The 12,682-nt window shown below is 41.2% G+C and overlaps 1 protein-coding gene and 1 pseudogene across 2 annotated transcripts in view; one reads left to right on the top strand and one right to left on the bottom strand.

The window, feature by feature from the left end:
- Positions 1 to 12,682, bottom strand: part of NAP1L1 (nucleosome assembly protein 1 like 1) — a 458,483-nt gene that overhangs the window by 302,198 nt on the left and 143,603 nt on the right. The window lies entirely within an intron of this gene.
- Positions 3,387 to 3,893, top strand: LOC311618741 (alpha-ketoglutarate dehydrogenase component 4-like; annotated as a pseudogene). Its single transcript has one exon. The product of its transcript is annotated as an alpha-ketoglutarate dehydrogenase component 4-like (transcript).

The following is a 12,682-nucleotide window of genomic DNA, read 5'->3' as shown; positions in this document are numbered from 1 at the left end:
ACTGTGAATCCTACAGTATCAAGAATTTACTCATTTATTCAATGACAATCATGTCATCATCTTCTGGAACATCATCATAACAATCCAATTCCTGAATTTCCTGGTGAATTTCTTGTGACTCCATTTCTTTCAGAATCAGTGGGCCAAATCTCTCATGTTCAGCCTAGGGGGCCTTATTTTCGGGAGATGCCTTATATTTCACTCAGAAGGAAACCTGTAACTGGTCTTATTTTTGGAGGATGTCTTATTTTCAGGGAAACACGGTAGATATGTGCCCTTGACTGGAATCTAAACTGCGACCTTTCAGTCTGTGGGACTATTGAGCCACTGAGAAACCTGCTAAGGCCAATACCAGATCTTAGAGACCATCAAGTAAGTTTTCTACACAACTGCAGTAACTCTGGAACTGGAATCTGGCTGAAAAGAACATAAAATCTCACCAAAAGCAACAGAGATCGACGACCCAAAGGCCCTGGTGGTGGATAAGAGAGTGGGCTCTTGCAGTTAAAGATCCTAGGTTTAAATCCCAACTCTTTCACTCACTGTCTCTATAACCTTGGCAAGTACCTCCATGGGACTAAGCTTCACTGTACTTTAAACAAACTAGTAAAGGCACTTGCTGGGTGAGCATGCCGGGGGTGGCTTTCATGTGAGTGGCTGGGAAGTTGCAGTACTCCTTCTACACAGTATTTGTGCACTCCCCATATAAAACAGTAACTCCAGCCGAAACCGGTTTGGCTCAGTGGATAGAGTGTTGGTCTGGGGACTGAAAGGTCCCGGGTTCAATTCCGGTCAAGGGCATATACGTTGGTTGTGGGCACATCCCCAGTAGGGGGTGTGCAAGAGGCAGCTGATCGATGATTCTCTCTCATCGATGTTTCTCTCTATCCCTCGCTCTTCCTCTCTGTAAAAAATCAATAAAATATATTTTTAAAAAATAAAATAAAACAGTAACTTCACATTGCTCTTCTCCCCACATACTCTGTCTCCCTTTTCATGCCTAACTTTTTTCCATTACCTTCTTACTATCTTCTATAGGACATACTTAATTGTTTGTTTTTCATCTGATATCTCTTACTATTATGTAAACTCCACAAGAACAGGACTTTTTGCATTTTGTTCTCTGCTTTCATGTGCACCTTTCATTTCACCTTGGAGAATAAGTGAATGTCATTGTGAGGATCGAGTGATTCAATGTGTCTATAGCAATGTATTCATTTCCTAGGGCTGCCATAACCAAGTTCCATACCCTGAATGGCAACAGAAATGTATTCTCTCACAGTTCTAGAGCCTAAAAGTCCAAGATGTTGGCAGGTTTGGTTCCTCCTAGTGAAGTTTGCATGCCTCTCTCCTGGTTTCTACTGGTTTTCTGGCAATTACTGGGGCTCCTTGGCTCATAGATGCACTACCCAGTGTCTGCCATCACCTCCACATGTGTGCATGTTGATCTCTGTGTCCAAATTTCTTCAGTTAAAATAAGGACACATTCATAAGGCACATTGTATTAGAGCCTACTCCAATAATCTCATCTTAACTTGACCATGTGCAAAGATTCTATTTTCAAATAAAGTTACAGCCATAAGTATTGGGGGTTAGGACTTCAATATTTTGAGGGAAGATACAATTCAATCCCAGCACTCCGTTGGCATTGAATAACTATCAGCTCTTCTTATATGGTCACATTATAGCATCACTATCTTAAGAGAAAACTAATTTGGTCTATCATGACAGGTTCTCACATGTCACTATGATGTAACCTCACTTTGAGGAGATACTAACCAGACTTGCTGTACCCCACCCCCCTGGTATGACTCTGACTCTGAGTAATAATCCATGGGGAAAAGAGGCAGTTATGAAACTGAAGCCTTTGCCATCATTGCAAACCCATTATTTTATAGCCAAGAAAGGAGAGGCTAAAAGGCAATGACTTCTGTGAGGTCTTACAATTTGTTAAAGCAAAATCAGGACTAGAACCAAGGCTTTCTCCCTTCTTCCATTATATATATATATATATATATATATATATATATATATATATATATTTAAAATAATAATTATCATTAAGGACACATTCAAAAAATATTTTGATTAGAGAATATCTACATCATTTATGATGAGGAAAATGCTAAATAAAACAACAATGAGATACCATTCCCCACCTATTAGAATGGCCAAAATCTGGAACTCTAACACCACCAAATACTGATAAGATGTAGAACAGGAGTAATTCTCATTCATTGCTGGTGGGCATACAAAATGGTATCACCACTTTGGAAGACAGTGTGATGGTTTCTTATAAAACTAAACATACTATTCACCATTTTATATAGCAATCACACTCCCTAGTATTTACCCAAAGGAACTGAAAATTTATTTCCACCCAAAAACCTGCACACTGGTGTTTATAGCAGCCCTATTCATAATTGCAAAAGCAGATCTTCAACAGGTGAATGGACAAATAAACTGTGCTATATCCAGACAACAGAATTTTATTCAGCACTAAAAGAAATGACCTATCAAGCCATAAAAAGACACAGAGGAACCTTAACCGCACATTAGTAAGTGAAAAAAGCCCATCTGAAAAGGCTACATACTGTATGATTCCAACTATAAGAGATTCTGGAAAAGGCAAAATTATGGAGACAATAAAAAGATCAGTGGTTGCCAGGGGTGGAGGTGGAGAGAAGAGATGAATGAGGTAGTAAAAATATTCTGTATGACATTATAGTGATGGATGGATGTCATTATACATTTGTCCAAACCTGAAAAATGCACAAAACTAAGAAGCCTAAGGTAAACTATGGACTTTGAGTGATTATGATGTGTCAATGTAGGTTCATTTTTTGTTAAAAAAAATACATATACACATATATATATACATATATATCTTGATTAAGTATATATATATATATATACATATATGTACACATACACACACACACACATATATATATATATAATATATCTGTTGATAATGGGGGAGAGGCAGGAAGTGTATGGGAAATATCTGTACCTCCCTCTCAACCTAATAAAAGAGTAACATGATAATTTACTGTACCTTCATGATGCCCACCAGCCAATCAGGAGTGAGTATGCAAATTAACCCAACAAAGATGGTGAGTTAATTTGCATACCCAGGTGCCGAGTGACCAGGAGCAGGGTGGGATGCTTGTGTCATCGCAATGGCACGGGCGTTCCACACCACCCCAGCCACTCCAGGCCTCTGGGCAGTGTGGGAAAGCAGAAAGGCAGCTCTGGCCAGAGTGAAGGCAGTGCCGGCAGCCAAGGGAAGGAAGGTCCATTCTTGCACAAATCTTCGTGCATTGTGCCCTAGTTTTGTTATAAACCTAAAACCGCTCTTTAAAAAAAATAAAGCCTTGGGAAGCTGCCCCTGCTCGGGGTCGCGATGGGCAGCAAGATGGCGTCGGCCAGCAGGGTCGTGCAGGTAGTCAAGCCACATACTCCATTAATAAGATTCCCTAACAGAAGAGACAATCCTAAACCAAATGCATTCTAAGGGAAGTAAATCGTCAGATTGGCTGATGCATCAGGGCCCACCAGACACTCCAGAAATAATAAAAACATTACCTCAGAAATACAGAAGAAAACTTGTTTCTCAAGAAGAAATCTAATATATCCAACGTGGAGGTCCTGAATAATCACTGACACTATGGCTGCTGTTTGTTATCAAACAAAGAGTAGTCTTTACAATAAAGGACTTCCAAAATGACTAATGAGAAATTATACATTAACAACTTTAATATTCTAAAAAAAAAAAAAAAGAAAGAAAGAAATATAGAAAACTTAGATAGATACTTGTATTTCTTAATTTATGTATCTTGGCAGCTTTTCCACAAGCTTACCTAATTGTTTATATACTTTATACTTATTAAAGTACACATTTAAAAAAATAATAATAAATAAAGCCTTATAAAAATTGAGACATTTTTGGCCATTATTTTATTTAATCAAATCAAATATTTACTCTATTGTGAGAGATGCCATTATTTTATTTTTTATTTTTTTATTTTTGAGATGCCATTCTTTTATCTACTACCAAAAAAGAGAAAAACACTGCTAATTATGTGTGCCTACATTTTAAGAAAGATAATTCACAAAATTTGAGCTGTTTCAATATGAAAGGACCTTGAGTCTCAAAATCACAAAACATGGTGGCATAACCCCTCAGTCACTGGACTAAAATTTTGTATATAGAAATTCTCTTGTCTAGATTGGCTTTGTATATTGCAGCTTTATGGAAAGATGGGTAAAATAGACTTTAAGACACACAGAGCTGTCCACCTTAACCCCTCCAGGGACCTAACACATCCCCCTGATGTTGCTACCAACCAAGCTTGTGTTGTGTACCTCCAGGAATAAGAAGCAACCAGCGGGAGAGAAGGTTTTGAATCAAAGAGATGGGACCGGAGAAGAGAGGAATGCAAAGCGATTCTCTGCCAAGGAAAACAGACAGGCAAAGGGAAATGAGGTAATGACATTTCCTTCGCAGATGCGCCTAAGGAAAATTACAAAGAATTCATCAACCAGTATCTGGAACTGAGACAACAGCTGTAAAGGTATGCTGAGCCCACTGTGAGGACTAAGAACCTTCGAGATTTGTTCTTGCTGTCTCAAGCCTGGCACAAGACCAGAGTCGCCTCTGGCTGGTATTTACAAAGAACTGGTGAGGGGCCAGTTGGCTGCCAGGGGCATGTTTCTGTATCATTTATCACACACAAAATGCTCAGCAGCTGGAAAAAGAGTCATGAGAGCTGCAGCCAATCAAGCCGGAGAATGGGACCAGCCATCCCTCCCTTCCAGTCTCAGCCCCTTTCTCAGGAGCAAACTGGCAGGAGCCCAGCATTCAGGGAGAAGATCCAAGAGGGCGATGGGGGTGTGGTTAAGCTAGTAGAGACGCCCTGCCACCACAGCCCTTCACTAAGGATGTATTCAACACCCACTATGTCCTAGGTCGTGGGGAGACAGCGGGAAACAAGACAGCACATAGATTCTGTATTTCTCTGTGCCGTGGGCTCTTCACATCCACTTCCAGTTGCAAGAGAAAGGAGCTGCCATCGTGGTGCCTTTGCTCAGTCTCTGCTACAGCTTCACGTTCTGCCACAGCTCATACACTCCTATTCTCCCAGCCCTTCCACGCCATCAGTCATAGGAATGCCAGCTCAGCAGAGCAGCCAGCAAGACGAACTGCCCAGCTAAGAAGTCAGCATTTCGTCACAGTTTCGGAAAATGTGGAAGTGGCTCGCAGGAGAAAAAGGGAGAAGGACAGATAAGAGGGGCATGATTTAGATTCACAAGAAACAGTACGGCTCACAGCCCCTAACCCGGCGCTGAATAAGTCGGTGCAATTTTCTTGGGCGGAAAAACACTGCTGGCCATTCAAGCTGACAGTGGGAGCTGGACAGTTGACATTTACAACAATGCTCAATGCAAATCAAGGCCCTTGCCCTCAGAAACGGAATGTCATAGATTTATCCTTTGAAAGGCCATTTCTCTGACTAGTCTGGGTCAGCAGTTAAGCTGAAAGGGAAATATTTCTATTATTTGGCAGATTTTTCCAAAGCATCTTAATTCTTTGGGGGAGAGAGGCCTTTGAAAGTCTGATCCTGATGTGGTCGCCAGGCAAACAGAATGAGAAAACATCAAAGAACAATCCGGTTTCCAGAAATGATTAAACACTTCCTCTGAAGTCCCTGGTGTTCCGAGTGCAGGGGGGTTGGACCTCGCAGCCCAGGTGTCCTGGCGCCAGTCCAGCTCAGCAAATATCTGTGAATAACATGCTCTGATAACTCTCATGGCTTCACCTTGAATAAGCAAAAACCTCCCAGGCATGCCGCTGCCACTTGCTATTCCACAAATGGATTAAAACCCAGAGCCACTCAATAGTTGGCCGACCTTGAAAAGTCACAAAGCCTTAAGCAAAGCCTCAGTGCTTTGCACCTGCTGTTCCTTCCCCCCATGCAGCTGAAACCCCCCTCCCCCCAATCAGTGATTCCCAGGTGCACTGTTTTATGTTCCTTATAGCACCTAATATTATAGCACCTAATTATCTCAGTCATTCGTTTGCTTGTTTATCGCAGATGGTTTCCTGAGAACGGAGAGGGTGCCTGCCTTATTCATCTCTGAATCCTTGGTTAAAGGGATGCCTGCTACTTAGATGCTCAGAAAATATTTGCTACATAAATAAATGAAACTCATTCAAATTACGTGAACCAAAGTTCAATAATAATAATAATAATAATACTGATTATAAAAGGTAATACCTGCCTCATAGGACTGTTTTAAAGATCAAGTGAGATCAGATTTATAAAAGCAGAGCCTGGCATATTTAAGGTGCTCATTAAATATTAATTTTAAAATGTTAGCTCTCCTAATCCCACAGAGCACTTTCCTCTGGTGATTATGTAGAAACAAACAAACAAAAAAGATCTGAAATAATTTACATAGTTATTGCATATCAGACTTATAACATTCTAAGTTACCAGCCACTGAAAATGCATTATAAACTTTAAAAAAAAAATTGTTGAGGAAAAAAGAAAAATCAATGTTATTTATCACCTTGTAATGTATACCAATTTCAAAAATGTAGAAAAGTGAAAAACTTTTTTTTTTTAATGTGGTATTGCCTCTCCCTGAGAAAAACAGAGCTATGCTTTATCCCAGATGAAAAGCTCTCTTTGGGTAAAATTTCAGCTGATGTGACTGGGTGGTGGAAAGACAGTGGGAGGGATCCTTCCTCACACCCTGAATTGCACCATATGATGCTACTTCCTGGCCCCACTTTGAATGTGAGCAACTGTTCTTGTTTTTAAACTAGGAAGCAAGCAAAATAATGAGCAGACATACAATTAACTCTCAATTAGCCTCAGAAACTGGCGTCAGGATATGCTTGACTAGTCAAATACCCTGAGAAATCAGGTTATTAGAATGCAGTGGCTGTAAAGTAAAGAACAGAATAAGGGGTCGCCTTCCTCTTACCATGTGAGGGACAAAGATTGAGCTAAACTGTTTTTATTACGTACAATCAGATCTCGACTCTCCAGCGAAGGTGTTCATTTGTGGTTTTTAAAATGTTTTTTGTTTGTTTTTTACCATCACCATGCTGTACAGGACTTTCTTACAGCTGGAAGTTTGTACTTTTGGAGAACCTTCACCTATTTCGCCCTCACTGATGTTAATGTTATCCCCTCATTCTTCCCGCATCCAATGGCTGGGCAGCAGGGTTAGTGACCACAGAACAGGATGACTAGAAAATAAGCGGCCTAGAGAGTCCAGCAACTTAACAGTTGAGGCACAACTGACCCACACCCTCTCCCTCCTGCATGAGCAGTTTCTTCTAAGGAATGAAAAGTACTAGGGGCCCATCCATAGCATGTACTGTGTCTCCTCTTTTCCCACTTTCTCACTCACCTGAGTCAGCAGCAACGAGATTTCCAAGGTCCCAGAGTAAAGGCTGGGATCCTAGAGAGACAAGACAAGAGGCAATTTCCTATCAAAGCTTTCTCTCTGATGTCATACTTGAGGTGAATTCCTCCCATGATGAAATGTCAGTTTATTTTTCTTCATAGATCTGCACATAAAAAACGGAGTTGGACTGGCAGACGATGCAAGGAATCTAGACTAGGCCCAGAGGCTGACCTGGAGCTTGTTGGAGGTGAGGGAGGTCACCAGCAAGTGGTCTTCCTGTGACCTTTCTTTGTCCCTGGCCTCTCAAAGAGACTGGGGAGAGCAGGGCGGTTAGAGGAGAGGATGAGGGAGAACATGGACAAAATTAAAAGGTCGGTTTCCAAATGGGACATCAATACATTTTTGCAAGCCACCTGCCGATGCCTGGGTCCAAGGATCCATCATATTGCCTGAGAGTTCTTGGACAGAATAAAAATTTTAAAAGCTCCCATGATCTTCACCCTCTGACCTGCCTAAAGACAGGAGGAATTTTCCAAAGCTGTGAGTCCAGATGAGAAATGCTATTTCCAGAAAAGGCCAAACCCAGCTTCAGATGTGAAATGCTGACATGGTGTTGGGATTTTTGTTTTGGTTTGCTTTGTTTCGTTTTCCCTAAAAGGAGCCTATAAATCAATGGCCTCCTTTGTGCCTTCCTCTGTACAATACGGGGCAGCCTGCCCAAAGGGGAAAAGCCTCTGTCCTTGTCAGACTGAACCGCAGCTGGGTCTTGACTGGGGGCACCTCGTGTGGCGCCCGTACAGCCTTTCCAACCACTCCAGCGCCAGCTTCCGTCCTCAGCAGCCGAGCCAGGCACACCTCTGCCACCCTCCTCTCTGGCTGTGAGTGCCAGCCCCACATGCATTTCCTATGACACAACCCACTCCACGAATTCTAGGAGCTCTGGAGAGACCCCATTCAGATAACCCGCTGGGCAGATAAGCATGTCAAGGGGTCACCCACCCTGTGCTCTACACACAAGTCAGCTGAGTGGCTGCAAAAGAAGTAGAGGGTGTCACCGGGAGGCTGACTCTCCTACTCTCATGTTCCATTCTGCCTCAGACCACACGTATCCCACACAATACAATACTCTGACCCAGATAAAAACCTCCTCGTTTGTTCCAGGGCTCTGTTGGGTAAGTAAAAAGCCCCTTGGAAGGATGTTCTCACACCTTCCGATACAGGCCAAAAGGGTTTTGTAAATAAGCAGATGACGTCTTTGCGCAATGTGGTCAGCTACCTGTTCATTGGGAGCGATGGAGAGCTGATTGTGCACTGGCTCGGTGTTAATACAGTCAGTTCAAAGAGATGTTTAAACTGTTTTAGCTCTGGTACCAAGTGTTTACTTCTGATCAGGTGAAAATGCAAGTTCAGTGGTTAACTGAGTGGTTTAATATCTTATAAAGATTGCATTTGCTACCATAAATTGAAACAAGAAAGCACGAATGCCTTAAGTCAACAAATCCAAACCCTGTGGACCCCACTGTCAGATACGCACTTCACATTTCATGCTCTCACGTGGATTTGTAACTGAAGTTTCACAGAACAGTACTCACGATTGCTATTTTCTATTCAATATTTTTCTTAAAATATATATATATGTATATATTACTGCAAGTTGATCCCCATTCCAGTTATGTGTCTCATTTGAATGCTTTGGCAAAAAAATTCCTATCACCTATGATGTCATAACCCCGTGAAGTCATGCGTAATGTTCTAACATCAGAGCATCACAGTGCAAGACATTACTGTTTACGCGTGTGTGGTGATGTCGTGTAAACAAACCTGCTGTGCTACCAGTCACAGAAAATTACAGCACATCCAACTGTATACAGTGCCTAGCACTTGATAATGATAATAAATAATAGTTACCGATTTATGTATTTATCATACTATACTTTCATCATTACTTTTTTATTTTTTATATCATTATTTTAGAATGAGATCTTTCTACTTATAAGAATAAAGTTTGTGGTGAAATACATAGTGTGCCATGTTACACTGGCAGCAGCCTCACACATCTTGTGTTTACAGCATCCCTTGATTGCATCATCCTCTTGTGGTTGATTTAATCTCATGTTTTGTACAATAAGGTGCTGTGCAGGCTTGGAGTCTAGGAGCAATGGGCTGTACACAAGCCTAGGTGTGTATTAGGCTCACCGGATCTAGGTTCATGTAAGGGCACATGGATGTTCGTACAACAACAAATCTGTTGAAGGATGCATTTCTCAGCACTGTCATTAAGTGGTGCAGGGACTATAGAGTTTACAACCCACCAATGGGTTGAAACTAGCATATTTTTTTTAAATTAAGTCCTGAAAAAAAACTGTTAAAGCCCCCCTTTCTATTTTTCTAATATCTAATGCCCTCTCACTAAAAGCATAAATATCCACATAGTGTCAGAAATGCATTGCTATGTTTTCAGGGTGAGAGAAGCGGTGAGGTTATGGAGAGGATTTAAAAAGTATATAATACCAGAAGAAAACTTCTAAAGAGATTGAGGAAATAGCTTCAAAGCTCCCCAAAAGACACCTCATAATGCCTCATTCAACGAACAGACTGTGGGTTTCTCCCGTGGGCCAAGCTCATGGTGGGGCAGGCTACAGAGGAAAGTATCAGGACTTTTTGCTGCTTGTACGTTCACCACCACAGACAGACCCTCCACACAAAGCTGGAGCTACAGGAGCAGCCCAGGCAGAAGCTGCCTCTGCGCTTGCTTCAGGAAACAAGTGTTCAGAGTCTAAGCATCTGCCCTCAGTCGGGAAGCTGCAGGAAGATCTGAGCTCTCCTCCCCATGCCTTTCAAAGGGAGTAAGAGGGACCCCTAGAATAGAGGTCAGGCCTGAAGCACCACAAAATTGCTCTGAGCAAGCCCCAGTTACTCCCCTGACAAAAAACAGATAATTTGAGAATCCTAATTTTGTTATTGATTAATTGTGGTATATTTATATCTTGACAGGGATAAAGAATTGATAAAGCCTAACCTTTCTCCTTTTCCTCTCCTGGTACATAGAAGAAAGGAAGGGAAGAAACAGAGAGAGAAAGAAGGAGGAGGAGACAAGAAAGGAATGAAGAAAAGAAGGAAAGAAAGAAAAATACTAAAGCTAGGACCTAATCAGATCTCATTTGATAAAACCCAGAAAACTTTTCCTTGTACCTTTACAGTGGATCTTACAAAGCCACATGGTACCAAAAAATACTTGGAGTCTTAGCTAGTTCTTTAAAAAAAAAAAAAAAAAAAAAAATATATATATATATATATATATATATATATATATATATATATATATATATGAGGGAGAGATAGAAACATCAATGATGAGAGAGAATCATTGATTGGCTGCCTCCTGCAAGCCCACATTGGGAGTCGAGACCCCAACCTGGGCATGTGCCCTTGACCTGGAACTGAACCGTGACCTTCTGGTTCATAGGTCAATGCTCAACCACTGAGCCATGCCAGCCCATCTACTAGTTCTTCTTTATTTTTTTATTTTTATTTTTTAAAATATATTTTATTGATTTTTTACAGAGAGGAAGGAAGAGGGATAGAGAGTTAGAAACATTGATGAGAGAGAATCATCCATCAGCTGCCTCTTGCACACCCCCTACTGGGGATGTGCCCGCAACCAAGGTACATGCCCTTGACCGGAATCGAACCTGGGACCTTTCAGTCCGCAGGCCAAAGCTCTATCCATTGAGCCAAACCGGTTTCGGCTACTAGTTCTTCTTTAAAAAGAAAGAAAAAAAATAGAGTGGAACTAATGTAATTTATACTAAAGTATAAATTGCATCCTCAGTATCTTTCTAAAAGTGATAAGGAGTAATCTATGGTGTGAAGTCACACAATCACTACTGTTCTTTTTTTTTTTTTTTCTACAATAGCCCTATGGATTTCCAACCTCTTAAACCATTTTCATGGGTTATCCACTCCTTTGGCTCTTTTTTCAATCAATCCAAATATCCAAAAGTGTCCACAGCTAATAATAGAGTTAATTATTTCCTTTCCAAGACTGCTTTATGATGTTGAGGGTAGGGGTGGGGGCAGTAGGCAGCCAGGAAAACAATGATTTGTCAAGGATGGCAAGCAAAGACTAAAAATATTTTCTAGACAATTAAACATAGAGTGAACCTTTCTCCATCTAATTCCAAAGGCCTTCAAGTTTCTCTTAATTACGTCTTGATGCTCTTGAACATCTCACTTCAACTGATTGCCTGTTCTGTTTCTGTTTCCAACGTACATGCTAGCAGACTTACCACCTGGCAGGCAAATGTTTTCACGTCAATCATGAAGCAAGTGCTTTATTTGAGATGAGTCTAAGAAGTGTTTGTACTCACATCCCATTTCGATCATGCAGATAAAACTTGTTTGAAGACCTGGCCATGTAGTTGGGCAAATAATCAAATTCGCAGAGATAGATTAACAGGAGAAAATGTGCAACGTTTATCACAGATGCTCATGTGGCAGAGGGAGGGAGGAAATGTCACAAGATATGAGACCCCAAAGTACATTATGGACAAAGGAGAAAGAAGGGCAGGGAAACAGTCATTGACAGGTGGCTGAGGAAGACCAGAACACATGGCAGGCAAATGCTTGCAAGGCAACCCAAAAACAATGGGACACTGAGGTAATCTGGTTAACAGGTCCTTGCCCAGAGCCTTCCTTTCTACCTTACTTTACTCAAATTAGGCTTAGGTGAAGATACTAAGGTTTCCTTCGTGAACCAGGTTTTCCTCTGAATCTTGGGTAGGAAATGGGGAGAGTCAAATGTTCTTTTATTGATTTCAGGGAGGAAGAGAGAGATAGAAGCATCAATGATGAGAAAATCATTGATTGGCTATATCCTGCATGCCCCCTATTGGGGATCAAGCCTGCAAACGGGGCATGTACCCTGACTGGGAATTGAACCATGACCTCCTGGTTCATAGGTCGTCGCTCATCCACTGAGTCACGCTGGCCGGGCTCTTTCTGAGTCTTTAGTTTCTTAATCACCAGCTTAAAATCAATATCCCAAAAGGCAGTCTTAGGGTGGCAAAACCTTGGTCTCCTTCATGTAATAATAATTTTTGTTATTTTCTCACGTTAATCTATCTACTGTTAATTTGACTATTACTCTAACCAAAAGAACTTAGAAAAAAAAATGGGAGAAATTTTTATTTTTTAAAATTTGTTGTTGACAATATTACAGATGTCCCCCCTTTCCTCCCTCTCACCCACCTCTTCT

The sequence above is a fragment of the Pipistrellus hanaki genome, assembly GCF_964339955.1.
Source record: "Pipistrellus hanaki genome assembly, chromosome: 3".
NCBI lineage: Eukaryota > Metazoa > Chordata > Mammalia > Chiroptera > Vespertilionidae > Pipistrellus > Pipistrellus hanaki.
Note: the sequence above shows the minus strand (reverse complement) of the source record. Positions and strands in the feature narration are given on the sequence as shown.